At 38.0% G+C, this 26,795-nt stretch overlaps 1 pseudogene; it reads right to left on the bottom strand.

The window, feature by feature from the left end:
* The window catches only part of LOC119507673, a 47,246-nt pseudogene extending 21,745 nt beyond the window's left edge, over nucleotides 1-25,501 (bottom strand).
* Between the last annotated feature and the right edge of the window lie 1,294 nt (nucleotides 25,502-26,795).

Below are 26,795 nucleotides of genomic sequence, written 5' to 3'. Positions count from 1 at the left end.
ATATTTCTGCTTTTAGTTTCATAATCAGGAAATATAATTTCTACTTTGTTAGCTTATGGGTTTTGACATTCTTCAAGACTGCTGAGGAGCTTGGATTTTATTCTTCCTTCTTTGCAGTATTTGGTTCATGGTATAAATTTAAATAAAATGCTTCTTGACTAAAAGTGGAAAAAAACCATAGTTGGCTATTCCATGTAGAAGTAAAGAAAGAAAACGCTAAAAAATAAAATAAAATAAAATAAAAACAACAAATGAGGTGGACTATTGAGTTTGTGGTGTGGGGAGGAGAGAGAAAACTACTCCCAGACCAGAGTTGGGAATGATAGCCTGATGTGGTTTCCTGTATCTCTCCACTGAGTTATGGAAAATCACCCTCATCCTTCAAATGCACCTGCCTTTGAATGTCATTGTAGTTACTATTTGCAATCAAGGTCCAATTTCTCCCACTTGCTTAGGTCATCATCCTGCACTGTCTTTGACTTATCTTCCACTTATCTTCCACTTTTCTTCCATCTTATACTCATTGTTTTTCTTGCCAATACAACTCAGCTTTCTGCTAAGGCAAAGGGAACACAAAAAGACAAGGGAGAGCAAGGATTACAGCTAGACCTTCATGCAATTTTAGAGTTTCTTGGGCCAGCTCAGAGTTTCCAGAATAGCTTTTTGTCAAATACATTTATGGTATGGCTTGGAGAGTTTTTGTCATCAGCAACAAGGAACCAAATGGAGCCAGAAACCAGTAGCCTTTTGTTCATTGTTGTCCAGGGCAACTGTGGATGTATAAACTTATGCTACTCTGAGTTTTTATTCAAGTTAGTGACTTTATCTTTCCTATTATGGTAAGTAGTAGTTAAAAATGAAAAGGAATATCTGATAATAATGAAACTAATTGAAGAAAGCCTATGAATGTAATCAGAAAAATAATTGTTATTCAAGTATTCTATAATCATTAACCAAATATGATTTTCATATCAATTGCATTGTCAGACAAAATTCATGTTTTTTTAAAGAGTCTGCACTGTGAGCTCAACTGATTATCACAGAATTAAGCTGTATGCTTTCAAATTAATACATCATCACCAACAATAAAAATCATTAAGTCTGAATGAAGTTTGAAATTATGTTGATGCATAAGGAAGATTAGAACACAAGGGACTCATCTTGCTTTGCAGCACTGTCTTTTCTCTTGGAAAATGCCCCAGTTGAGGTACCTGCACCTGTATTTCTCTATACACATATGATTCAGTTGGGAGGGGATAGTGTAAAGCTTTGTACCAAGGCAAAATTCTAGGCCAGAGAATTTTGAAAAGACCTTATCAGACTCAAGCTAAATGCTGCTCCATGTATGTTAGATATGTTAGAAGGCTTGCTCTTCTTAATTATATTGCTCATGCCAAGGTATCAGAAGAAGTGGAGAGGGCTGAAGCACATAAAATGCAAACAATGTTTGTGTTTGTCTCTCCTCAGTCACCTTGTGAACATCAGCCATAATCTCTTTCTAAAGCTCTGCTCTTCTCCGTGATGGTTGGTGGCTGTGAAAAGTCATGGGTATGTGTCTGTCATTACCCAGCTGATGCCTACCTTGACAATGGTGGTATCAGTGCTTGAGCTCAGATTCTGACACTTCCAAATTCAGGACCCAGAGTAGTGAGTGTGTGGTCCTCAGAGCCACACTGAATATTTAGCAGAGCTGGACAAATGCTGATTTTTCTGACTCAAACTTACATTTCATTACCCAAGGACTAGAACCAAGTCTAGTGCATCACAAATATGACTTCATCACATATGTCTGCAGCACCACTCACTACTTGGATCAGATTCCAGTCTGGAAGTAGGCTAAGATTTTGTGCATTCCCTTCTTCTTCAAGAAGATCAGCTCAGACACAAAACTACCTGCCTGCCTGTCTCCTCCAGTAGACAACAGATATGCGTGGCCAAGTTTGATTCTCAGCAAAGGGAATAGGTCAGGCTCAAGCTGGGGCATTTGCAAAACAATAAGAGAAATATGCACAAGTGCATCTTAAAGTTTAACCCAAGCTGGAATTTTGTATATTTTGCAACATATATATTCCGATTGGTCCAGTGAACTAACTTATCAGAGTTTGTTCCTTTGACAAACTATTATATCCAAACAAAGCTGCCAATGAAAAATGAAGCCAGACTTCATTCCAACTTTCTAGTTTTCTCTTTACGCATTGTTTTCAATTTCCCTAAGCCAAAAACTCCTGTGTTGATACTTGTCTTTATAAGGATTACTTAAAGTGTTCTTCACAGGATTGATGTATCAGATGAGCAGAAATCCTGTTTTTATTAAAATTGTTTCTCTTCATTATTTTCTTCTATATCAAGATCAGGTCAATTTTGTAATTTCATTTCCAAATGCCTCTAGTGATCTGCTGAGCACTTTCAAGTAATTACCATAGGGATCAAACTGTAGGCCATTATCTGGTAACTTCTGAAATGAGCATCCATTCACATAAATACTGTGAATGTTCCCCAAATTATAATCTTGGTAACATATCTTTTAGCAGTAGGCAATAAATACAGGGAGTAGAAATCATTTATTGATGTGGAAATAGAGACACATTTCTGTTTTTTATAAAACTCCACATATCTAGAATTAATGGGAGACTATAGAATATCATGAAATATACCATGACTTTTTTAAATTTTATTTTGAAATAAATTCAAAGTTATAGGAACAGTTGCAAAAACAATACAAACCTCATACACAGAACTCCAGCATACCCTGACTCCCCTCCCCCAATGCCCCAAACCACCAAATTTAACATGCTGTAACACCACTATTTCTTTCCCTGCCTCCCTCCCTCCCTATCATCCATCATCTATTGCTCTGTCTTCTGAACATATGAAAGCTAGCTGCACACATCCTTGAACAAACACTATAATTCACATATACATTTCCCATGAACAAGAACATTCTTTTATGCAATCCCATTAAATGCAGCTAAGAAGTACTAGAGATTCAACATTGATGCAAAGCTTACATTCTATATTTCCTTTTTTTTTTTTTTTTCCTTATGTCTCAACTGTGTCCCTTTGAGCCTCCTGTCCTCCATCCTCAGATCCCATCCAGGGTCATCCTTGGCATTTGATTGTCATCTGTTTAGACTGTCTTTTTTCCTTTTCTTTTTTTCTCAATTGTGGAAACCTATATACAGCCTAAATCTTCCCATTCCACCCCCTCCCTAGCATTCCATTAGTGGGGTTAATCACATTTAGAATATTGTAATGCTATCTCCTTCCCACCATCCATTACTAGAAATTTCCCTTCACCTCAAACAGCAACCCTACACTCATTTCTTAACTTCCCCTTGCCCCCTCCCCCATTTCTCTTAACCCATACTCTACTTTTCATCTCTATGGTCATATTCTCTGATAATTTATTTGTATTTACTGTGGGGCTTAAAATTAAACTCAAATCCATAACAATCTTGTTTTTCTTTGATACCAACTTAACTCCAATAGGACACATAAACTATGTTCCTATACTCCTCCATTCCCCCACCTTTATATAGTTCTTGTCAAAAATTACATATTTTACATTGAGTTCAAAACCACTAAAGATTTGTCATGAGAGTTTGTGTATTTTATATCCTGTAGGAAGTAAATAGTGGAGTTACAATTCAAAAAATTATTGACTTCTATTTGTGACTTCTATTTGTATTCCATTGTGGTCAGAGAATGTGCTTTGAATATATTCAATTTTTTTTTTTTTAATTTATTGAGGCTTGTTTTATGTCCCAGCATATGGTCCATTCTGGAGAAAAATCTATGATCACTAGAGAAAAATGAGTGTCCTGGTGATTTCGGATGTAAGGTTCTATATATGTCCATTAAAATTCTCTATATTTCTTTCTCTTTTCTTTGTTTCTCTGTTGGTAGGGCTCTCTTTAGTATCTGAAGTAGGGCAGGTCTTTTATTGGCAAAGTCTCTCAGCATTTGTTTGTGAAAAATTTAAGCTCTCCCTCAAATTTGAAGGAGACTTTTGCTGGATAAATATTCTTGGTTGGAAATTTTTCTCTCTCAGAATTTTAAGTATGTCATGCCACTGCCTTCTCGCCTCCATGGTGGCCACTGAGTAGTCACAACTTAGTCTTATGTTGTTTCCTTTGTATGTGGTGAATTGCTTTTCTCTTGCTGCTTTCAGAACTTGCTTCTTCTCTTCAGTATTTGAGAGTCTGATCAGAATATGTCTCAGAGTGGGTTTATTTGGATTTATTCTATTTGGAATTCACTGGGCATTTATGCTTTGTGTATTCATATTATGTAGAAGGTTTGGGAAGTTTTCCCCAACAATTTCTTTGAACACTCTTTCTAGACCTTTACCCTTCTCTTCCCCTTCTGGGACACCAATGAGTCTTAAATTTGGATGTTTTATTTTATCTACCGTATCCCTGAGATACATTTCAATTTTTTTTATTTTTTTCTACATTCTTTTATTTTCTGTTCTGTGGACTTCTAGGACACTGAGTCATTGTTCAACTTCCTCTAATCTTGTATTATGAGTATCCAGAGTCTTTTTAATTTGGCCAACAATTTCTTTTATTTCCATAAGATCTTCTATTTTTTTATTTAATCTTGCAATTTCTTCTTTATGCTCTTCTAGGGTCTTCTTTATGTCCCTTATATCCTGTGCCATGGTCTTCTTCATGTCCTTTATATCCTTTGCCATGATTTTGTTCCTCGATTGTAGTTCTTTGATTAATTGCACCAAGTACTGTGTCACTTCTGATATTTTGATTTGGGTGTTTGGGATTGGGTTATCCATATTGTCTGGTTTTATCATATGCATTAAGATTTTCTGTTGTTTTTGGCCTCTTGGTGTTTGCTTTGCTTGATAGGGTTCTTTCAAGTTGTAAAAAAAACTACCAATCTAATTTTTCAGAAATACAAGTTGGTGGCGTACACTTTCTCTATCTAATCAGCAGCTGGCATCTGTGAGTTACCTATACTGCTCAAGTTGGTTCTCCTCAACTTTGTCTTTGTGGTGTGTGGGAAAATGATTCTTGTGGGGTTCAGTTGGTGAACTCAGTTTGGGTGTGTTGTTGGAGCTGTCTGCCCTGAATGTGGGGCATTTGTCTAGGTGGTTAGGGAGGCAGGGCAGCTTTAATATTCAAACCTCCCGGATGTTCCTGGAGATTCAAGGCTGTTGCAAGAGTTTAAGCCTTCATTTCAGTTTTGCCCCAGATTTTCTCTATTGCTGACCCACAAACCACTGGCATTGACATAGCATCCCTGGGTTTTCCAAGCGGGCCCCCTTCTCAGCTGTGATCTTCCACAACCTCTGCTGAGGGAAGGTTGTGCTACTTTACAAGTGTGTGCCATCCCTCAAGGGAAGCCCTGGGCCACCAGGCTGTGCAAGGGCATTCTCAGCCTGATACAAAGATGGCTGAATGGGGCATCTCCCCCCCCCTCACCTTTTGCACAGTTCCTCCTTCCCAGCTCTGGGACAACTGGCATGGCTCTGGGCTGTGGGCACAGCCCTGGGCAGGAGTGTCTCCAGCTCGCCAGGGAGCCAGCTGCAAGCAGCAGTGGCTCAGCCCACTCCTGCCATGCTTTACTGCGTGGTTCCCACTGTTGCAACTGCAGCCGCTCCTGGGTTTTTCCCTTTTTTTTTTTTTAAAAAAAAAGAACCAGTTCATCTCCAAATGCCAACTCTCAGCTTCCCCACACTGCAGCATGGCTGCAGTTCTTTCAGCCAGCTTACTCACTCATTTCAGAATGCAGACTCCCGGTTTCACCAATTGCACGACCCCTGTGGTTCTAGCAGACCTTGTCCAGCTGGTGCATCGCTGAAACAGGTATTCTGGGTCACCTTCTGGTTTTTATCTAGTATTTTTCATGGAGGTGTTTTTTTGCCCTGTCTCACCTAGCCACCATCTTAGGTTCCCCCATGACTTTTTAAGAAGAGTGGAAATTCAGGGATATAAAGGACATGGCAAATGGCACTTGAAACCTAGTAAAGACTTTAGATCTTTCTCACAATTTGATGACTAGCCTAGCTGGGACTAGCTGAAGAGAAGCAAGAGCTATTTCTTGCCTTAATGTTTTTAATCAGAATTCTTTCATTATGAATAAGGACTTGGGAATGCAGGTAATATATGTGGGGCAGTTAGCTTGTGTTTTTGGAGAGCTCCCTTGCAAAGGAACCCTACGGAACAGACTGGAAATCTTTCAGCCTCCTCAGCCCTGCCATTGGTTTCTGGTCACATTGCTTGCATCTTGGGAACTGCCACTTGTGCTCTGTTAAGTTGCTTTAGAGTCAGTCATAGAGATAGTCATGGGTCACAGATTGCAAAGTACTTTCAAACAATTTTCCAGATTCTATAACCTCCTTAAATGCCCTACTATGCTTGTTGTTCTCCCTTTCCTCCTCCCAGTCTTCCTATACCATTATCTATTCCCTCCCTTTTGCTAACTCATCAGGGACTACTTATTCAGTTATCAGTTACATCATTTTTCTCTTGAAAAATTTCCCTGCTCTGGAATATTCTTGAATTCTGAATTTTCTCTTTAGAAAACTCTATTTTTCCTCTTAGATTCTAACACTAAAGTTGAAAAGTTTTGATGATGGAATGAATCCACTGTCAGATGTTATTGGATGTTAATGTGCAGCCAGTCTAGAGCATGCCATTTGTGCTTGAAATTATATTTTTTGGAAATAATTCTGCAAAAGAAAATAGGGTTGGGAATTTAAGGCAACGAAATGGGCATGGGATTTAACTTGTCTTGATGCAGACCTTCATGGAGGTCTAGAATCAGCCAAGTAGGGACACTTCCTTCACTTAGAGTGGTCTTTATCCATAGCTGCATGAATTAGATGTCTAGAAATCTGTTATATTATCAGAATCATTCATTTCATAAATGCCAAAGTTAGAGATAATGGTGGAGGCTCTTGGGCAAATTAAGACTCCAAGTCCTGCTTTTCAGCACTATATAATGCCTGTGCCAAGGCTTTTGCAGATTTCAAGTTGTTTTATACTTATTTTATACTGAATTTAGAAGATTTTTTTCCCTGCTCAGCAATCACATTCCCATGTTATATAGATGTTCCATTGTCCTTTATCAGACTCTTCCAGGTGTAAGGGGGGGCAGAGGGAGTGAGTTCCCATAGGTGCCAGTTTGAGCAACAGAGCACATGTCTCATTCAGTCAGTTGAAATGAGAGCATGCCCTAATAATCCAAGTTCAAAGCAGAGGGAAAAGCTTCAGTGCCTGACAGTGATCATCATTTTCCCCCTTCCACCAACTGCAGCCACAAGATGGCAATGTGATAATTTAAATAAAATCAAAAGTTATTAGCCTTTGTTTTATTTAGTTCCCCAAATTTTTAAGATAGTGGAACCACTTTAAATGAACACTTATTTGAACTGGGAACAATATCCCACAGTGTTCTTAATGCTTTGTGGCTCAGGAGATGGTTAACCTCGTCAGAGCAATTCAGGGTAGGACAAAATATGGTTCTACAAAGACGCATTTTTCTAGTTTACCCTTTCTCCTCTAACATGCTCAAGTATACTGAGCATGGCTGTGGATTCTGCCTTTATACTGTGATGAGAACCTTTCAAATGACATTGACTGACATTGGAGGACAGTAACAAAGACTTTGATTTTCTTTTTCTTCCTGTGAGATACAGAACAGATTCCCATGAAGCAGTTAGCTTATGTAGGATAGTAACTGCTGTCCTTTTACAGCTAAGTCACTTAACAATTCCTCCAAAGTTCCCAGTTTTTTCTCAGTGAGAGAAGTATGGTTTGCTTCTCTTTGTGAAAAGTTTATAATATAGGTACTTGAATTTGTATTGTAAAATAAAGCAGGATTCACTGTAGAAAACAGTTTAAAACATTATTTTAGGACTACACAGCTTTACATACACAGATATAAATTCATTTTTTAAATAAATCTGGAGCATGTTACCTTTTTATGGTCTGGAATTTCAAAACATAAAAAACTACTCTATAAGAAGTTTGTGACAGTTAAGGTGATAATTCACTTAAAACAATTAGTATTGTGCTTTGCACATAGACATCATACAACAAATGCTAATCATAATAGTATTGTTATTTTTATTGTGGTGATCAAGGTTAGTGTTATGTTGACACTTATCTCTTGAGAAGTAGTTAGCTTTCCTGTGTCATTCAGCCACAGAGAATATTGATAACACATCCTACCCAATTATCTCTTTTGGATATACAAAGATGATAATATTAATAGCTAATTTATGTTGACTAATACTTAAATGTATGTGTTAGATGGATAATCTCATCTAATTCTCCCAATCCTAGGAGATAAGAAATTACTATAATTTCATAGGTGAAGACAGAATTAGGAAGTTTAAAATATTAACTCAATATTATAAAACTAATATGTAATACAGCTTCACCTTGAATGCAGTTGCTCTGGTTTGCTAGAGCTAACATTATGCAAAATACTAGAATTGGATTGGTTTTTGTAAAGGGGATTTATTATTTATTAGCTTACAAATTTACAGTTTTAAGGCCATAAAAGTGTCCAAACTAAGGCATCAACAAGACAATCCCTTCACTGAGGAACAGCTGATGGCATTGGAACACATCTGTCAGCTGGAAAGGTATGTGGCTACTGTCTGTGAACCTTTGCTCCTGGGTTGTCTTTCAAAATGGCTTTCTCCAAAATGTCTCTGGGCTTCTCTCTTCACTCCTCTCTCTCAGCTCCTGTGTGTCCTTGCTTCTTTCTCCCAGGGTGTTTCTCTTTAAGCATCTAGGGGTCCTCTCTTGGCTTCTCCTGGGTAAACTCTAGGCTTCATCTCTTAGCTTAGCATCTCCAAACATCCTTCTGTCTGCATCTCCAAGCATCTCCCAAGTGTCAGCCTCTGTGTTGGTTCTTGAACTTTCTTAAGTACTCCAGTGAACTAATCAAGACCCACTCTGGATGCTGGGGCCACACCTCTATGGAAATAATCTAATCAAAAAGTCTCACCCTAATCTAAAAGATTAATAAGTCTGCCCCCACAAGATTGCATTATAAAACATGGCTTTTCTGGGGGACATAATAGATCCAAACCGACACACCAGTTTATATGATTCTAATCACTCTTAACTCTTTATAGGCTAGGCAAGTTATCAGTCCTATGCTCCTAAAAGCAGGTCATTAATTATTTCTTGCCAAATAAATTGTAATCTTCTTAAGGGCTACCATATTTTTACGTGTGTGACTGTGCTTATATGTGTTTTCATGTTTGTGTAAGTTTACATATGTATGTGAGTATATTTGTTCTTATTTCATTGTATGTCTCATTTAGGATGGAAACAAGACAAAATAAAAAGAAGAAATAGTTGGGATAAAGGTCTATGAAGGTAGAATGCTGGGGAAAGCATTTATCGAATAGTTTGTAGAAATAGTTAATGTGATTTATCATTAGTTCATTCATTTTGCCTCCTGGATTCACATTGCTTCATGACTCCATCTATAAATTTGTCTCATTTTCTCTCATCTGAAAATATAAGTTGATAAGAAAAACACACAAATCAAAAACAATGATGACAACTTTGATAGCAACAAATGCAGTTATAAAATTTAATATTTTATTGGGCTTTTTTAATATAAAAGAAATATACTCTTTGGCAAGAAATAATGTGAAAGACCATTTAGTCCTGGGTTTTGGGAAGAAATGATAAGCCAGGGAAGATAATTGTCTTTTTTTTTTTTTTAAAAAAAAGAAATTCACCAGATTTATTTTAGACATTTTGGAAAATAAAGAAGAATAAGGAAAAATCCTACCACGTGAAGATAAATATTGTTGTTTGTTAATTGTTATGTATCTTTTCAGTCTTTAAAAAAAGACTAAATGTAAATAATAATTGGTGAAATATATTTTATACAATAACAGGATTGTATTTAGCCATCTTGTATTATGCTATCTTATAACTAGAATTTTTTATAACAGCTTTATTGAGGCATAATTCACATAACACTCAATTCACATATTTAAAGTGTATAATTCAATGGTTGTTAATATATTCACATGCTTGTACAACCATTTGCATTTTCTGAACATTTCATTTAAATGGAAGTGTACAATATGAGGTCTTCTGTTAAAGAACACTTCCACTTAGCATGTTTTCAAGGTTCATCCACATTTTAGCATGTACCAGTACATCATTCCTTTTCAGTACAAATTCCATTTGTATGGATATACCACATATTATTTACCCATTCATCAGTTGCTGAACATTTGAATTGTTTCCACTTTTTTATCGTTATGAGTAAAGCTGCTAGAAATATTTATGTCCAAGTTTATGTTTGAACTTATGTTTTCATTTCTCTTCTGTATTCCTTGGAGTGGAACTGCTGGGACATATAGTAACTGTGTTTAATCATTTGAAGAACTACCAGACTTTTTCCAAAGTGGCTGCACCATTTACATTCCTGCCAGCAGTGTATGAGGGTTCCAAATTTACTGCATCTCTGCTAACACTGGTTATTATCTTTTATATTATAGTCACTCTAAGGTATGAAGTACTATCTCACTATGGTTGCGATTTGCATTTTCCTTATGATTAATGATGTTGAACAGTTTTTTCTGTTTATTAGCCAATTGTATATCTTTTTTGGAGACATGTCTATTCAGATACTTTGCCTATCTTTTTAAATAATCAAATATTTATTTAATAAGAAGGAATTGCTTAGATGAATTATGGCATATCTTGGTACAAAGGAAAACCAAGGAGTTAATTGACATAAAACATAGAAGATTATCAAGTGACTATAATATATTGTCTAGTAAGAAAGAAAAAGCATGTCAATAAATAGTACAAAGTGTTTGCCAATAATTTATTAAAATTCATACATAAACTTAATAGAAAAATGCTAGAACTAGATATAGTATAACCAAATATTTACAGTGCTGGTATGTAAAGAGTGTAACTATGGGTGATTTTTTTACTTGTCTTTTATATTCCCAATTTTTTATCATGATATGACTGTTTTGGCAATCATATTTAAAAGTATTTGCAGTGAGCTTTGCAACACTATTTTTCACATTTAATTTTATTGAGACTGTTCACATATCATACAATTATCCAAAGATCCAAAGTGTATAATCAATTGCCCACTGTGCTGGTTTGGATATATTATGTCCCCCAAAATGCCATTATCTTTGATGCAATCTTGTGGGGGCAGATGTACTAGTGTTGATTAGATTGGAATCCTTTGATTGACTATTTCCAAGGAGATGTGACTCAATCAACTGTGAGTAAAATTTTTGATTGGATAATTTCCATGGAGGTGTTACCCTGTCCATTCAGGGTGGGTGTTAATTCAATCACTGGAGTCATATAAAGGAGTTCACAGACAGAAGGACAAGAGAGCAACTAAGAGCGACATTTTCAAGAGCAGCTGCAGCTAAGAGAGGACAAAATGCCCCAAGAGCAACATTTTGGAGAATGCCATTTTGAAATGCCACCTGGGAACAAGTGGGCACCAAATATGTACCTTCCAAGCTAACAGAGGTTTTCCAGACACCAACAGCCATCCTTCAGTGAAGGTACCTGATTGTTGATGCCTTACCTGGGACACTTTATGGTCTTCAAACTGGAACTTTGTAACCAAATGAACCCCCTTTATAAAAGCTAATCTATTTCTGTTGTTTTGCATAACAGCAGCATTAGCAAACTGGAACACTCACAGTATGATCATACAGCTGTGCATCCATCACGATAATTAATTTTTTTCACTTTTTAGAACATTTTCATTACTCCAGAAAAGAGACAAAAGAAGAAAACTCAACTCCTCCCATACTCCTAACCTCCCCCCTCCATTATTGACTCATAGTATTGTTACAGTACATTTGTTAGTGGTGATGAAAGAATGTTAAAATACTACTAACTGTAGCACATAGTTTGCAATAGGTATATTTTCCCCCTACATACCCCTCTATTATTATCTTCTGGTTATAGAGTAATATATCTTTTCTAGTTCATGAAAGAGATTTCTACTATTTGTACAGTTAATCATGGACATTGTCTACCACAAGATTCACTGTTTTATACATTCCCGTCTTTTAACCTCCAACTTTCCTTCTGGTGACATATATGACTCAGAGCTTCCCCTTTCCACCACATTCACAGACCATTCAGCACAATGTGCTACCATCACCTCTGTCCATTTCTAAATGTTTAAGTTCACCACAGTTGAACATTTTGCTCATAATAAGCAATCACTCCCCATTCTTTAGCCTTGTTCTATATCTGGTAACTTACACTTCATATCTATGAGTTTACATACTATAATTTCTTCATATCACTGAGGCCCTGCAATATTTGTCCTTATGTGTCTGACTTATTTCACTCAATATAGTGCCCTCAAGGTTTCTTCATCAACCCATTTTTTTTTAAGATGGTTTTATTCACCCACCATACATTCTGTCCTAAGTAAACAATCAATGGTTCCTGTTGTTCTAGTTTGCTAATGCTGCCGAAATGCAAAAACAGCAGAGATGGATTGGGTTTTATAAAAAGGGATTTATTTGGTTACACAGTTACAGTCTTAAGGCCCTAAAGTGTCCAAGGTAACACATAAGCAATTGGGTACCTTCACTGGAGGATGGCCAATGGTGCCTGGGAAACCTCTGTTAGCTGGGAAGGCATGTGGCTGGCATCTGCTCCAAAGTTCTGGTTTCAAAATGGCTTTCTCCCAGGATGTTCCTCTCTAAGCTGCAGTTCCTCAAAAATATCACTCTTAGTTGCACTTGGAATATTTGTTCTCCCTCAGCTTCTCTGGAGCAAGAGTCTGTTTTCAACAGCCATCTTCAAACTGTCTCTCATCTGCAGCTCCTGTGCTTTCTTCAAAGTGTCCCTCTTGGCTGTAGCAAGCTCACTCCTTCTGTATGATATTATATAGTGCACCAGTAATTTAATTCAGACCTACCCAATGGGTGATCCCACACCTCCATGGAAATTATCCAATCAGAGTCACAGTTGGGTAAGGCACATCTCCATGGAAACACTCAAAGAATTACAATCTAATTAGCACTGATAGTCTGCCCACACAAGATTACATCAAAGATAATGGCATTTGGGGGGACATAATACATTCAAACTGGCACATTCCACCCCCTGGACCCCAGAAAAACATTATCTTTCCATATGCAAAATACATTCATCCCATCACAATATCATAGAAACTTAAATCATTTCAATAACAATAGTTAAGTACAAGATCCCATTAAAATCAGTTAAGGCATGGTCAGTCCTAAGGCATAATTTTCCTTTAGCTGTGGATCTGTGAACTTAGAACAAGTTATGTGCTTCCAATATACAAAGGAGGGACGTTCATAGAATAAACATTTCCATTGCCATAAGGAGAAACAGTAAGGAAAGCAGGGTTCATAGGACAAAAACAGTTCCTAAAACCTGCAGGACAAACTCCATTAGATTTCAAAGTCTGAGAGTCATTTACAGAATGATGTTGCATCCTTGGGGCTTGAGACAGCAGGAGTCTGACCCTTCCTAAGGACCTTTGTGGCAGCCCTTTCCTCTCCAAATGCTTGGGTGAGTGCTCCAACATATCCACACATTGGGGGGACCACATTTTTGGCCCCACCCTCCTCAAATATTGGGGCAGCACCCAGATTCCCTTCCATCTCTGGGGTACATGCTCAACCCCTTCAGAACAGTGGGGTGGCAGTCAGGCTGTCCCCAATTCCCTGGGAATGTGCTCCAGCCTCTTTGGGGCTTGGGGTGGCAGAACATTTCCTGAGCATTGAGGCAGAAGGCCCGCCCTCAACCTCCAGGGCAATCTCACCCTTTCCATGAATGTAGGCTGCTCTGTTCTCCCAACCCAAGGCCTCTTGACTCCAGACCTCAACCTCCATGGCTCTGTTTTTGAAGAAATTTTTCCTTCAATTTGTTAATTGTCTTTTTCCTCCAGTCCAGATCAGCAATGGCTCTGTCTATAAAGATATCACAAAAATTCTGTTGGCTTCACATGAAGCACACAGGTGTCAAAGCCGTCAGACAACAGGACTTTCCACAAATCCTTTCTGCCTAACTCCTTTTCTAATCTTGGCTTGTACTGAAATGGTGGCTGGGTTCCAGGTTTGGTTACATCCTCATATTTGGCTGTAGCTTCTGGGATTCCACTCTCTGGAAGCCCATAATTTTCCAAGCCATCAGCTTCTGGTTTCTTTGAACCCAAGAGTTCAGTTCTAAGTTTATCTCTCTCTGCTCGCATTTTACTATAAACTGCAAGGAGAAGCTAGGGTACATCTTCCACATGTAGTCTGGAGATCTCCTCAGCTAAGTATTCTAGGTTGTCACTTTCAAATTCTTCCTTTCATCTTACACCAGGACTCAATTTTGCCAAATTCTCTGCCACTTTTCAACAAGGATCACCTTTCTTCCAGTTCGCAACAACACATTCATCATTTCTGTTCAAGGCCTTATCAGAAGTATCTTTAGAGTCCATATTTCGACAAACAGTCTCTTCAAAGCAGTTTAGGCCTTTTCTATCAAGCTCCTCACAATCTTCCAGAGCCTTCCCCTTATCCATTGAAAAAGCCACTCCAACATGTTTGGTATTTGCAAACTCAGCAGCAAAAGCACCCCTCTTCTCTGGTACCAAAATCTGTTCTAGTTTGCTAATGCTGCCAGAATGCAAAAACACCAAAGATGTATTGGGTTTTATAAAAGGGAGTTTATTTGGTTACACAGTTACAGTCTTAAGGCCATAAAGGTTCCAACATATCAGCAATCGGTTACCTTCACTGGAGGATGGCCAATGGTGCCCAGGAAACCTCTGTTAGCTGGGAAGTCACGTGGCTGGCATCTGCTCCAGAGTTCTGGTTTCAAAATGGCTTTCTCCCAGGATGTTCCTCTCTAAGCTGCAGTTCCTCAAAAATGTCACTCTTAGTTGCACTTGGGATATTTGTCCTCTCTCAGCTTCTCTGGAGCAAGAGTCTGCTTTCAATGGCTGTCTTCAAACTGTCTCTCATCTGCAGCTCCTGTGCTTTCTTCAAAGTGTCCCTCTTGGCTGTAGCAAGCTCACTGCTTCTGTCTGATATTATATAGTGCACCAGTAATTTAATTCAGACCCACCCAGTGGGCAGATCAACATTTCCATGAAAATTATCCAATCAGTGTTACAATCTAATTAGCATCAATAGTCTGCCCACACAAGATTACATCAAAGATAATGGCATTTTGGGGGACATAATACATTCAAACTGTCACACCTTTATAGTCATGTATTCATGTATTCACTACCACCACCATTATCTATGTAAAGACATCTCCATTTCCTCCATGAAGAAAGAAGAGTCAATGAAGGTAGAGAGAAAAAAAAAAGGGAAAGAAAGAAAAAGAAACATGACAGCTAAAAAGAAAAAAAAAGGAAAGATAGGATTAAACTAAAGTAGAATAAAAGAGTCATACAACATCACCAATGCCAAGAGTCTCATACCCCTCCCTACGTCCTCCTTTTATAGGCATTTAGTTTTGGTATATTGCCTTTGTTACATTAAAGGAAGGACTATAGTTTCTGTTAACTATAGTCTCTAGTTTGTGTTGATTGTATTTTTCTCCCCAATACAGCCCCATTTTTAATACCTTGCAAGGTTGACATTGATTTGTTCTTCCTCATGTAAAAACATATTTGTACATTTTATCACAATTGTTGAGCGCTTTAGGTTTCATGAATTATACAGTCCTTGTCTTTACCTTTCCTCTTTCCTTCTGGTGTTGCACATGCTCCTAACCTTCCTCTTTCAACAATACTCATAGTCATCTTTGTTCAGTGTATTCACATTACTGTGCTACCATAATCCAAAATAGTGTTCCAAACCTCTCACTCCTGTCTATTCCTATGTATCTGTAGTGGTCCCTTTAGTATTTCCTGTTGCACAGGTATCTTGTTCACAGACTCTCATTTTCTGTCTAACAGAAAATATCTTAAACTCTCCTTTATATTTGAAGGACAGTTTTGCTAGATATAGGATTCTTGGTTGGCAGTTTTTCTCTTTCAGTATCATAAATATATCACACCACTTCCTTCTTGTCTCCATGGTTTCTACTGAGAAATCTGCACATAGTCTTATCAAGCTTCCTTTGTATGTGATGGGTCACTTTTCTCTTGCTGTTTTCAGGATTCTCTCTTTATCTTTGACATTTGGTAATCTGATTATTAAGTGTCTTGGCATAGGTCTATTCAGATCTATTCTGTTTGGGGTATGCTGTGCTTCTTGGATCTGTAATTTTATGTCTTTCATAAGAGATGGGAAATTTTCATTGATTATTTCCTCTAGTATTGCTTCTTCCCCTTTTCCCTTCTCTTTTCCTTCTGGGACACCCATTACATATGCATTCATGTGCTTCATATTGTCATTTAATTCCCTGAGATGTTGCTCATATTTTTCCATTCTTTTCTCCATTTGTTCTTTTGTGTGAAGGATTTCAGGTAACTTGTTCTCTGGTTCCTGAGTGTTTTCTTCTGCCTCTTGAGAGCTGCTGTTGTGCTTTTTTATCTCTTGTGTTGTGCCTTTCATTTCCATATATTCTGCCAGTTGTTTTTTCAAACTTTCAATTTCTACCTTGTGTTTGCCCAGTTTTTTTGTTTATAGCCTTCATCTCTTTTGCCATCTCTTCCTTGAACTCATGGATTAGATTTTTGATTTGATTTAGCATATTTCTTTGAAAACCTTGAATAGATTATTTTATTAAAATGAAACAGTATCTCAACTGAATCTTGACTGAGGTGTAATCTTGCTCCTTTGGGCCATATCTTCATTTTCCTAGTGTAGATTGCAGTTTTCTGTTGTCTAGGTGTCTGGTTTACTTGGACACCTCAATTAGATTTTCCCAGACCGGAAGAGGTTCAGATCTCAGAATGGGCTCATATTAAGTTTCAAGTCTCCCTGAGGGTGTGTATTAGAGATTGACAGTCTTTCCTGTGAGGTCTCTCACTGCTGTTCTTTTCCTAACCTGTCCAGCAGGTGGCACCTGTCAGCCTGTTGCTCCTGACTGGTGTAAGGAGATGTGGCCCCTTCCATTTCTGTTTTGACTGTTTTCCCCCAGGCTCTGAGGTCTGGTTCTGAATGGAAGGTAGGTAGTAGAGCTGAGCCCCTCCTCCTTCCTCTTAGGGAAGACTCATCCCCTACAGAGTTATCATCTGCATTTGAATGGCTCCTTTTGTCTCTCTGACTCAGCTACCTCCACCCCTCTCTGGGTCAGAGCACTGTGAACTGAAAATAGCTGAGGCTTTCTCCACTCTGCTGTCCAGGTTGAGAGAGAGAAAAAGGTACAGAAATCCCTCTTTTGGAGCCAGCCCACAGCCCCACAATTTCACCCATTGGCCAAAGACACTTGGTATTTCTTGGGTCCCCCTCCAGAGACAAGGGAGTCCTCTGGCTCTTTAAGGTCAGTCATCACCAAATGCCTCTGTCTGCTTGTTTGGGGTTTGTAGTTTGCATTCAGCAGTCCAAATTTGTTAATTAAAACCTAAGTTGGAGCTGAGCTGAGCTATATTCATTTGGTCAGAGAGTGCTGCTTTCTACCACAGTGAGGTTTTGCAGTTCAGTCTGCCACATGGGGAGGGGGCTCCTGGCATTGTCCCATAGATTTTACTTACAGATTCTATGCTGCAAGCTCAGGCATTCTTTCCAATCCAGGTTGGTGTATGATGTGTGGGCAGTCACAGATGTCCTCCAGTAGTTATTCCAGATTAGTTACTAGTTGTTTCTGGTTGTTCATTAGTTGCTACAGGGGACTAACTAGATTCCCCTCCTCTCTATCCCTTTGCCTATTTATAAGTGGCCTATTTGTCTTTTTATTATTTATTTGGAAGCATTGTTAATATATTCTGGATACAAGTCCTTTTCAGATATGTGATTTGTTAATGTTTTAGTCCATTCTGTGTGCTTTCCTTTCACAATGTTTTACATTGAAGCACAAAAGATTTCAACTTGATGAAAAGGCCAATTAGGTTTTTTTGTTTTTGTTTTTATTCATGCTTTGAGTGTCATCTAGGAAAAATTTGTCTATTCCAAGGAAAGAAACATTCACACCTATGTTTTATTCTAAGAGTATCTCATTCTAGTTCTTACTTAGGTCTTTGATCCATTTTTAGTTTTCATATATTTTTGTATATGGTGTGTGGTACAGGTCCAAATTCTTTCTTTCACATTTATATATCCAGTTGTTCCAGTGACATTTGTTGAAAAATTATTCTTTCACTCTTAAAATGCCTTGACATCCTTGAAAATCAATTGATTGTTGTTCTGGTTTGCTAATGCTGTTGTTTGCAAAACACCAGAGATGGATTGGCTTTTATAAAGGGGGTTTATGTGGTTACAAAGTTACAGTCTTAAGACCATAAAGTGTCCAAGGTAGGGCATGAACAATCAGTTACCTTCACTGGAGGATGGCCAATGGTGTTTGGAAAACCTCTGCTAGCTGGGAAAGCATGTGGCTGGCATCTGCTCCAGAGTTCTGGTTTCAAAATGGCTTTCTCCCAGGATGTTTCCCTCTAGGCTGCAGCTCCGCAAAAATGTCACTCTTAGTTGCTCTTGGGGCATTTGTCCTCTCTTAGCTTCTCAGGAGCAAAAGACTTCTTTCAAGGGCCATCTCCAAAATGTCTCTGTAAGTTTCAGCTCCTCTCTCAGCTTCTGTGTGTTCTTCAAAGTGTCCCTCTTGGCTATAGCAAGCTCGCTCCTTCTGTCTGAACTTATATAGTGCTCTAGTAAACTAATCAAGGCCCAGGCTGAATGGGCAGGGCCACGCCTCCATGGAAATTACCTAATCAGAGTTATCACCTACAGTTGGGTGGGTAGCATCTCCATGGAAATTCTCAAAGAATTACAATCTAATCAACACTTGTATGTCTGCCCATACATGATTGCTTCAAAGATAATGTCATTTTGAGGGACATAATACATTTGAACCAGCACAGTGTTTCCAAATATTGCTCTTAGGGCATTTTGCCCTCTCTTAGCTGCAGCTCTTCTTCAAAATGTTACTCTCAGTTGCTCTCCAAAATGTCACTCACAGTTGCACCATGCACTGTGTTTCTTCTGTTTGTCAGCTCATTTATATGGCTCCAGTGATTTAATTCAGACCCACCCTCAATGGGTGGGGTAACACCTTCATAGAAATTATCCAGTCAAAGTCATCACCCACAGTTGGGTAGGTCATATCTCCATGGAAACATCCAATCAAAAGGTCACACTCTAATCAAAAAGATTAATCAATATGCCCCCACAAGATTGCATCAAAGATAATGGCATTTTGGGGGCCATAATACATCCAAACCAGCACAGAAACAAACTGGGGTTTTGGTGGGATTTTGTTGAAATTGTAGAACCATAAGGGGGAGTATTTCCATCCTGACAATATTAATTCTTCCAATCTATGGACCTGGAAGTCTATCCATTTATTTAGGTCTTATTTAATTTCTTTAAATAATATTTTGTATATTTCAGAATATAAGTTTTTCATTTCTGTTATTTAAATTTATTCTTAAGCAGTTTATTTTTTCAATGTTATTGTAAATTGAATACTTGTATTTTCTTCTTTCTTCTTTTTTTTTTTTTTTTTGTCTTTTCATTTCTGGTTTATTTTACTCAACATACTGCCAAGGTCCATTCACCTAATTGCATAACTTATAAAGTCATTCCTTCTTGCAACCACTCAATATTCCATTGTATGTATATACCACAGTTTGCCATTCCATTCATCAGTCAATGTACACTTAGGCTACCTCCATCCATTCTGAATCGTGAATACTGCCACCATAAACACCAGTGTGCAAACGTCTGTGGAATGATTTTCTTAATTTCATATTGGATTGTTTACCAAAAGTCGATAGAAATACAATTCAATCTTTTATTTTTAACAGATGTAAACTATTTATTGAATATTTGCCACCAAATATTGTTAAATATGTTATCTTGCATCATACTGCTTTCAAGTTAAAATGTCAGAAACAAATATCAATATTTACAATTCTTTTAAGGAATGTTACATAATGAAACATTAAGGCATAGATTCTTTTGGCTTATAATTCTTAAGAGAATGATAATAGCAAAAGTGATGCAAAATCTTCAGTATGAGATGATTAAGCTACATTTTACAAAAATGTGGTGTAAAATGGACATAATCCCATTCAACATCCTGAATTAGGTAACTTTAGGAGGGACTGATAATTTATACAGTCAAAGTTTAAAATTTATAGATAAAGGTAATTCAGTACTGCCATGGAGAAGTACATCTCTTAACATATACACCTTTCAGGCCACAGTTTTTTGTTGTTTTTTTTTTTTTTTTCCTCTCTTTTTTTTTTCTTACACTTTTTCATTTTGAAATCATTTCAAATATATAGGACAGTTGCAAAAGTAATACAAAACCCATAGACAATTCCAATATATACCCCCTCTCAGATACCAAGATCCACCAATTTTAACATTTTGCCACATTTGCTGTATCATTCTCTGTGTGTGTGTGTCTCTCTCTGTCTGTCTCTCTCTCTTTCTACCTCTCTATCTCTCTCTATCATTTGAGAATAGATTGTATACATCATGCTCTTTGAAAACATACTTCCATGCACATTTCAGCTGAAAGTCTATATTCCAATTCTTCCATACATCCCAATAACATCCTTCTGAGCCTTTTCTCTTCCATTACTAGATCCAGTCCAGGATCCTGGATTGCATTTAACTGCCATTGTCTCTTTAGTTGCTCTCTCTCTCTCTCTTTTTTTTTTTTTCATTTTTATTGAGATTGTTCAGATACCATACAATTATCCAAAGATCCAAAGTGTACAATCACTTGCCCCTGGGTACCCTCATACAGCTGTGCATCCATCACACTTAATTTTTATTCAATTTTTAGAAACTTTTCATTACTCCAGACAAGAAATAAAGTGAAAGATGAAAAAAGAAAAAAAGGAAAGGAAACTCTAATCCTCCCCTATCCCTAACCAACCCCCCTCAATTGTTGACTCATAGTATTGATATAGTACATTTGTTACTGTTTATGAAAAAATGCTGAAATACTACTAACTGTAGTATATAGTTTGTAAAAGGTATATAGTTCTTCCCTATATGCTCCTCTATTATTAACTTCTAATTGTATTGTCATACATTTGTTCTGGTTCATGGAAGTGATTTCTAGTATTTGTACAGTTGATCATGGACATTGCCCACCATAGGATTCAGTTTTATACATTGCCATCTTTTGATCTCCAACTTTCCTTCTGGTGACATATATGACTCTGAGCTTCCCCTTTCCACCTCATTCACACACCATTTGGCACTGTTAGTTATTCTTTTTTTTTTTTTTTTAATTTTCATTTTATTGAGATATATTCACATACCATGCAGTCATACAAAACAAATCGTACATTCGATTGTTCACAGTACCATTACATAGTTGTACATTCATCACCTAAATCAATCCCTGACACCTTCATTAGCACACACACAAAAATAACAAGAATAATAATTAAAGTGAAAAAGAGCAATTGAAGTAAAAAAGAACACTGGGTACCTTTGTCTGTTTGTTTGTTTGTTTCCTTCCCCTATTTTTCTACTCATCCATCCATAAACTAGACAAAGTGGAGTGCGGTCCTTATGGCTTTCCCAATCCCATTGTCACCCCTCATAAGCTACATTTTTATACAATTGTCTTCGAGATTCATGGGTTCTGGGTTGTAGTTTGATAGTTTCAGGTATCCACCACCCGCTACCCCAATTCTTTAGAACCTAAAAAGTGTTGTCTAAAGTGTGCATAAGAGTGCCCACCAGAGTGACCTCTTGGCTCCTTTTGGAATCTCTCTGCCACTGAAGCTTATTTCATTTCCTTTCACATCCCCCTTTTGGTCAAGAAGATGTTCTCCATCCCATAATGCCAGGTCTACATTCCTCCCCAGGAGTCATATTTCACATTGCCAGGGAGATTCACTCCCCTGGGTGTCTGATCCATGTAGGGGGGAGGGCAGTGATTTCACCTTTCAAGTTGGCTTAGCTAGAGAGAGAGGGCCACATCTGAGCAACAAAGAGGCATTCGGGAGGAGGCTCTTAGGCACAATTATAGGGAGGCCTAGCCTCTTGTTTGCAGCAACCGTCTTCCTGAGGGTAAATCCTGCGGTAGATTCGGTGCTGTTAGTTATTCTTACATCTTGCGACCAACACCCCTGTTCATTTCCAAACATTTAAGTTCATCCTAATTGAACATTCTGCTCATACTAAGCAACCACTCCCCATTCTTAAGCCTTGTCCTATATCTTGGTACCTTATATTTCATGTCTATGAGTTTACATATTATAATTAGTTCCTATCAGTGAGACCTTGCAATAATTGTCCTAATGTGTCTGGCTTATTTCACTCAGTATATTGCCCTCGAGGTTTTGTCATCAACCCATTTTTTTTTAATATGGTTTTGTTCACTCACCATACATTCCATCCCAAGTAAATAATTGATGATTTTCTGCATGGTCATACATTTATGTATTCACCACCTTCACCACTATCTATATAAGAGCATCTACATTTCTTCCACAAGGCAGGAGGGAGAGTCAAAGAAGGTAGAGAGGCAAAAGAAAGAGGAAAAAAAAATGACAGCTAGGAAGCAGCAAAAGGAAAAATAACCTTAAATCAAAGTAGAATAAAGAATCAGACAATACCACCAATGTCAAGTATCTAACATGCCTCCCCTATTCCCCCCTCTTATCTGCATTCACCTTAGTATATCACCTTTGTTACATTAAAGGAAGCATAATACAATGATTCTATTAGTTACAGTCTCTAGTTTATGCTGATTGCATCCCTCCCCCAATGCCTCCCCATTTTTAACACCTTGCAAAGTTGGCATTTGCTTGTTTTCCCTCGTAAAAGAACATATTTGTACATTTTATCAGAATTGTTGAATACTCTAGATTTCACCAAGTTACACAGTCCCAGTCATTATCTTTCCTCCTTTCTTGTGGTGTCTCACATGCTCCCCACCTTCCTTTCTCAACTGTACTCATAGTTACCTTTGTTCAGTGTACTTACATTGTTGTGCTACCATCTCCCAAAATTGTGTTCCAAACCACACACTCCTGTCTTCTATCACCCTGTAGTGCTCCCTTTAGTATTTCCTGTAGGGCAGGTGTCTTGTTCACAAAGTCTCTCATTGTCTGTTTGTCAGAAAATATTTTGAGCTCTCCCTCATATTTGAAGGACAGCTTTGATGGATACAGGATTCTTGGCTGGTGGTTTTTCTCTTTCAGTATCTTAAATATATCACACCACTTCCTTCTTGCCTCCATGGTTTCTGCTGAGAGATCTGCACACAGTCTTATTAAGCTTCCTTTGTATGTAATGGATCGCTTTTCTCTTGCTGCTTTCAGGATTCTCTCTTTGTCTTTGACATTTGACAATCTGTTTATTAAGTGTCTTGGCGTAGGCCTATTCATATCTCTTCTGTTTGGAGTATGCTGCGCTTCTTGGATCTGTAATTTTATGTCTTTCATAAGAGATGGGAAATTTTCATTAATTATTTCCTCTATTATTGCTTCTGCCCCCTTTCCCTTCTCTTCTTCTTCTGGGACACCAATGATACATACATTATTTATTGTACTTTGTTTCATCCTTGAGTTCCCGGAGGCATTGCTCATATTTTTTCATTCTTTTCTCCATCTGCTCCTTTGCGTGTAGGCTTTCAGGTGTTTTGTTTTCCAGTTCCTGAATGTTTTCTTCTGCCTCTTGAGATCTGCTGTTGTATGTTTCCATTGTGTCTTTCATCTCTTGTGTTGTGCCTTTCATTTCCATAGATTCTACTAGTTGTTTTTTTGAACTTTTGATTTCTGCTGTATACATGCCCAGTGCTTCCTTTACAGCCTCTATCTCTTTTGCAATATCTTCTCTAAACTTTTTGAATTGATTTAGCATTAGTTGTTTAAATTCCTGTATCTCAGTTGAAGTGTACATTTGTTCCTTTGACTGGGCCATAACTTTGTTTTTCTTTGTGTAGGTTGTAATTTTCTGTTGTCTAGGCATGGTTTCCTTGCTTATCCAAATCAGGTTTTCCCAGACCAGAACAGGCTCAGGTCCCAGAGGGAAGAAATATTCAGTATCTGGTTTCCCTGCTGGTGTGTCTTAGAAAATTGCTCCACCCTTTGATGCCTGGGGTCACTATGCTTTTCTGCCCAGCAGGTGATGCCTGTTAGCCTATAATTCTTGACTGGTGTGAGGAGGTGTGGCTGTGTTCCCCCAGGCTCTGGGGTCTGGTTCTGAATGGAAAGGGCCCCACCCCTTTCCTCCTAGAGAAGACAGACCCCTCAGGTGGAGGTCATTAGCATTTCAATGGTCTCCCTCTCTGCTTGTGCTGTCTCCACCCTTCCCTGGAAACTGAAAATGACTGGGGCTTTCTCCACTGAGCCAAAAAAGAAACAGATAGTCCCCTTCAGACCCAGTCCAAGGTGACCCTCTGGCTCTCCCAGGTCAGTCGTCACCCAAAGCCTCTGTCTGTTTTTTGGGGATTCGTACCTGTAGTGAGCAGTTCACACTCGCTGCTTAAAACCCCAGTTGGAGCTCAGCTGAGCTGTATTTGCTTGCTGGGAGAGAGCTTCTCTCCGGCACCATGAGGCTTTGCAGCTCGGGCTATGGGGGAGGGGGTTTCACGACTTGGTTCTGCAGGTTTTACTTACAGATTTTATGCTGTGTTCTCGGGTATTCCTCCCAATTCAGGTTGGTGTATGATGAGTGGCTGTTCTCGTTTGTCCCCCTGCAGTTATTCTGGATTATTTACTAGTTGTTTCTGGTTTTTTGTAGTTGTTCCAGGGGGACTACTTAGCTTCCACTCCTCTCTATGCCGCCATCTTGCCCGAGTCCTCCAGGCCACAGTTTTGAAGATCTTAAGTATCAAGTTGGTTACGTATTAGTTGGTTGGCACTTATGAACACATTTATTGCCTTTCCATCTTTAAAAGAGGCTTTCAGAGTATCACTGAAACTTTTGGCATACTTTAAATACTTCACAAATTCTTTTGGTGTTCAAGCGCCCTGCTGTTCTGGTATTGATATTTCTTGAAGACAGTATTCATTGTATCAAGAAGTCCTTTTTATTGCATAAGCTATATCCTTGATTGTCTGCAAAAACCTCCCTCTGTCACTGAACTTATCTGGGATCTTACTGAGAATTTAATACTGGTGGCTTTCCTTTAGGTCTTGGAATTCTGGCTCTGATCATTCAGTTATATATTCTTCTACATCATCAGCTATCCTATGAAGGAGACACTCTGTGAACTTAACTACTACACTTTTTCCTCTAAAATTTTCGTAATGATGTTTTGTGTGAGACCCAGATTTTCTTTTTCAGCCATAATGAAAGCTGCTCTCAGTGTCTGAGCTGCAGACAAGTTTACTGGTTCTAGCTCATTAAACACAGGGTACATGACTACGTAGAGGGGCATAGAAATCCCTCTATAGAAGTGATCTCAGTTTCATTTTTCATCTCTTCCATTGTCATCCTCTTTCAAAAGCCAACTACCGGAGAAAAAGAAGTGCTGAAATGAAGAGGAATCTTCATTCAATGCAATATTTCTTCCCCTTTTTGTGATAAAAGAGGGCAAATATATATTGACTGGCAACTGGGAAAGCGACTCTACTTCCCATCTTTTTCTACAGTTCATTCTTGTATATTATACTTGTATCCTGAAAACTTGCTGAACTTGTTTATTAGTTCTAATAGCTTTTTAGTGAATTCCTTAGGATATTCTATATACAAGATCATATTTTTGGCAAAGAGAGACAGAATTGCATGTTCCTTTCTAATTTGGATGCCTTAAAATTCATTTGCTAGCCCAATTGCCTTGGACAGAACATCTAGCACAGTGTTGAAAAGAAGGGGCCATAGTGAACTTTTTGTCTTGTCCCTGAAATTTAGAGAAATACTTTTAGTCTTTCATGATTACATATAATGTTACCTGTAGAGTTTTCATAGTTGCCATTTATCAGGATAAAGAAGTTCCTTTTTTTCCCACTTCATTGAGTGTTTTTATCACAAAGGCATGTTAAGTTTTGTCAAAAGCGCTTTTTGCATTTATGGAGATGATTATAGGCTTTTTGTCCTTTGTTATACTGTTACGGTCTATTACATTAATAGATTTTTGGGAGTAAAACCAACGTGTATTCCTGGGATAAATCCCACTTGGTCATGCTATAGTATCCCTTTTTGTATGATGTTAGATTCAGTCTGCTAGCATTTTGTTGAGGATTTTGGCATCTATATTCATAAGAGGTATTGGTACACAGCTTTATTCTCTTGTGATATCTTTGTCATGTTTCGGTTTAGGGTATTAGGATCATAGAATGAGTTGGGAATTTTTCCCTCCTCTTCTAATTTTTGGAATGGCTTGTGAAGAATTGTTATTACTTCTTCCCTAAAGGTTGACTAGAAGTCACCAGTGAAGCCAAATAGCCTGTTTTTACCTTTGCAGGTAGTGTTTTGACTACTAATAAATATCTTATTTCTTGCTATGGGTCTAATTCAGATTTTCTATTTGTTCTTAAGTCAGTTTTGATAACTTGTTTTTATAGGAATTGTTCCATTTCATCTAAGGTAAACAATTTGTTGGGAGATAATTCTTCATAGCATTTCCTTATACTCCCATTTACTTATGTAAGGTTGTAGTAATATCCCCTTTTCTACTCCTGATTTTCATAATTTGAGTTTTCTCTTTTTTGCTCGGTCAATCTAGGTTAAGGTTTGCCAATTTTGTTCACGTTTTCAAAGAAACAATTTTCAATTTCATTGATTTTCT

This window comes from Choloepus didactylus, chromosome 13 (genome assembly GCF_015220235.1).
Source record: "Choloepus didactylus isolate mChoDid1 chromosome 13, mChoDid1.pri, whole genome shotgun sequence".
Taxonomy (NCBI): domain Eukaryota; kingdom Metazoa; phylum Chordata; class Mammalia; order Pilosa; family Megalonychidae; genus Choloepus; species Choloepus didactylus.
This window is presented reverse-complemented; position numbering and strand designations above follow the sequence as displayed.